Below are 3,117 nucleotides of genomic sequence, written 5' to 3'. Positions count from 1 at the left end.
GATAGAGGAAGACAGGAGAATATACTGTGTGTTTAATATTGAGCTGTGGAAACTCACCAGGGAAGTGTTGGAGAACCCATCATTTGAGATAGCAGAAACAGATGATAAGGGGTACATTTAATTTTTTTCTTTTCCCTGATTTGTAGTTCTTATTGGAAAAGAATGTATGTTGTGTTATTCCTGAGAAAACTGGATTTTTCTGGTAAGCATGGCAACCATCTGTAGTCTTCCCTTTAGCTTTGAGAACTCTATCTCTGTTCCGAGTATCACCTGTCTTAAATCACTGGGTTGCTTTGGGCAGATCTCTGGGCCCCATTTTAGATCTCCTGACTAAGAATATCTTGGGATGTGATCAGGGAATTAGCAATAATAGCTACCATACCAGGTGGTTCAGAATCCTCGGAACCACTGAGACTCAATGGGAACCTATATTCAAATAGGTTGAGATGCCCAAGTCTCCCTAGCGTAATGTAGAGAAAGAAATCCAAAGCTCTTTAACATAGGAATATTAGGATGCCTTCAAACACCTCCCACCCATTTCTCTACTTTATCCTCTGAAAGGGTCAGGTGATTTCCCTTCACCAGGACACTGGGAAATGCATTGGTGAGGGAGCATCTGCAGCTTTGAGAGCTCCATGTTGGCTCTTTTCTGAAGGTGAAGGAAGTGTAATGTGGGAGATGCTGCCATTGAGGTGGGCTTTCTGGTTTCGGTGGGAGAGATGGAACCCTGGAGTTCCAGAAGGCAAGAGCTTAGCTGCATTTACTGTGAAGGCAGCAGGGGCAAGTAGAAATCAGAATGTTTTGACCCACAGGCATCATTGGTGGTGGCTTATTAATTATGTTGTCCCAGGGAATGAAGTAGATGATCCTCTTAAGTGTTGCTGCATCTGTAGACCAGAAAAACTTCAGGTTCAGGGCCACAAAGTAGACTTGAGTCACTGCAATGGAGAGTCATGGCCTCTTGTGCCTTTTCCAGACTTCTGACAGTTTCTAAGGGTAGACCTGTCTGACTGAGGAAGGACTCTAGCACAGCCCCTAGTCCAGTGGTTCTCAACCTTCCTAATCCTGCGACCCTTTAATACAGTTCCTCATGTTGTGGTGATCCCCAACCATAAAGTTATTTTCGTTGCTACTTCATAACTGTAATTTTGCTACTGTTATGAATCGTAATGTAAATATCTGATATGCAGGATGTATTATTGTTATAAATTGAACATAATTAAAGCATGGTGATTAATCACAGAAACAATATGTAATTATATATGTGTTTTCCGATGGTCTTAGGCGACCCCTGTGAACGGGTCATTCGACCCCCAAAGGGGTCGTGACCCACAGGTTGAGAACCGCTGCCTAGGGGAAGTCTGTTCCCGAGATACAGCTTGTTTTTGTTTTTCTAAACCAGAGCTATTTTTTCAAAAAAGAAAACTGAAAATTGAGGCATGGGCTTTATCTAAAAGAGAGCTCTGGGCTGTGGTAGTGTGAGGAGATGGGGTGGGGCAGCCAAAATTTTTTCTTCTCCCCGCCCCATCCCTCTTCCTGAGACTTCTTGGTGCCAAACTGTGTGAGCCTGTGACCTTTCCTGAGGACTGGTACCCTCTGATTGTTGTGGGCTCATTATGGCCCAATCTTTCTGGGCAGTTGTACAAGGAGGCAGAGGAGTTCAGACGAAGGAGGGATGCTGTGCATTCATATTTGCCAAAATCTGGAAGGCTTTCAACCACTCAAACGTGATTATTAAGATTATTTCAGAAAAATGTTTTATTTCCCATTGCTTGCTTAGCTTTAAATGAGAAGTGAAGGCTAAATCAAATAAAAATTTGATATTGTAGCATTGGAAGGGAAAGGTGATCTTTTCCAACTTGCCAGTTATGGTAAGTTTTATTTGTTCATTTAGTAAACTTTCATTTAGACTCTATTGTGTGCTAAGTTCGATAGATACAATGATGAAAAGAAATCAATTTCTCACAATGTCTGAAAAATGCTTATAATATTTGAAGAATATAATAAAAGAGTTTAAGAAAATCGAGTACATACTGTAAAGGAATACATTCAGGGCGATGTGGAATAGGAGAGACTTTGCTTTTTAGTTGGTATTTAAGGTGGACTGTTGTCATGCTTCTGTGTGGACCTATTCTAGTTTTAAATATTCTTTCTTTGAGCTGAAGTCTGCCTCCTAGTAGTTGGCAGGCACTATGGCAAATTGTGAGTACTTGTGCCATCCAAATCGGCACCCAAATATTTCCATGCCATCTCAATGGGCACTCAAATATTTCCCTGTAGCCAAGTAGACCCAGAGTTGCAGGGTCTTCTAATATTTGAAGAAAAGCTGGAATTTTTTTTTAACATTTTTTTCTTTATTAAGGTATTACATATGTGTGCTATCCCCCTATAGCCCCCCCCCCAAACCGTTCATGCCCTCACCCCCCTGGTGTCTAAGTCCATTGGTTATGCTAATATGCATTTAAGTCCTTTGGTTGATCTCTCTCCCTTACCCCCACCCTCCCCTAACTTCCCTCTGAGGTTTGAGCATCGATCATGCTTCTCTCTCTCTGGATCTGTTTTTGTTCATCAGTTTATGTTCATTATAATCCACAAATGAGTGAGATCATTTGATATTTAACTTTCTCTGACTGACTTATTTCATTTAGCATAAAGAGAAGCTGGAAATTTTTATATAAAAAGCACCTGTTTTAAAAATGTTGCGTGTTTTTTTTTTAAGTGTATACAGGTGAAACAAAACAATTTGCAGGCTAAACCTAGCTCTTGGGTAGTGTGTTTGGAACATTGTCATTGGATCATAGTTTCCCCTTTGGGAGCTACTTAGGATAAGAGCATTGCTTTCCTAGCTCTTGGGTAGTGTGTTTGGAACATTGTAATTGGATCATAGTTTTCCCTTTGGGAGCTACTTAGGATAAGTGCATTGCTTCAGTATTTCACTCACTCACTCATTCATTCATTCATTCACTCATGCTTCCATCCCATTCATTTATTTATTGTGTGACCACTATGCACCACACATTGTGCTACACTGGGCATAGAACCATAAATATGGCAAAGATCCTTTCCTCTGAAGAACTTGGTATAATTTCTGTCATCTTTCTCTAGTGTGAGCATCCC

General features: G+C 40.8%; 1 protein-coding gene across 1 annotated transcript in view; it reads left to right on the top strand.

Annotated features, from left to right (window-relative positions):
* TMTC1 (transmembrane and tetratricopeptide repeat containing 1) overlaps nucleotides 1–3,117 on the top strand; it is a gene marked incomplete at its 5' end in the record, with an annotated part of 261,806 nt that overhangs the window by 11,272 nt on the left and 247,417 nt on the right. The window lies entirely within an intron of this gene.

Source organism: Myotis davidii, unplaced genomic scaffold (genome assembly GCF_000327345.1).
Source record: "Myotis davidii unplaced genomic scaffold, ASM32734v1 scaffold163, whole genome shotgun sequence".
NCBI lineage: Eukaryota > Metazoa > Chordata > Mammalia > Chiroptera > Vespertilionidae > Myotis > Myotis davidii.
The sequence above is the reverse complement of the archived record's forward strand: the minus strand, read 5'-3'. Positions and strand labels throughout refer to the sequence as shown.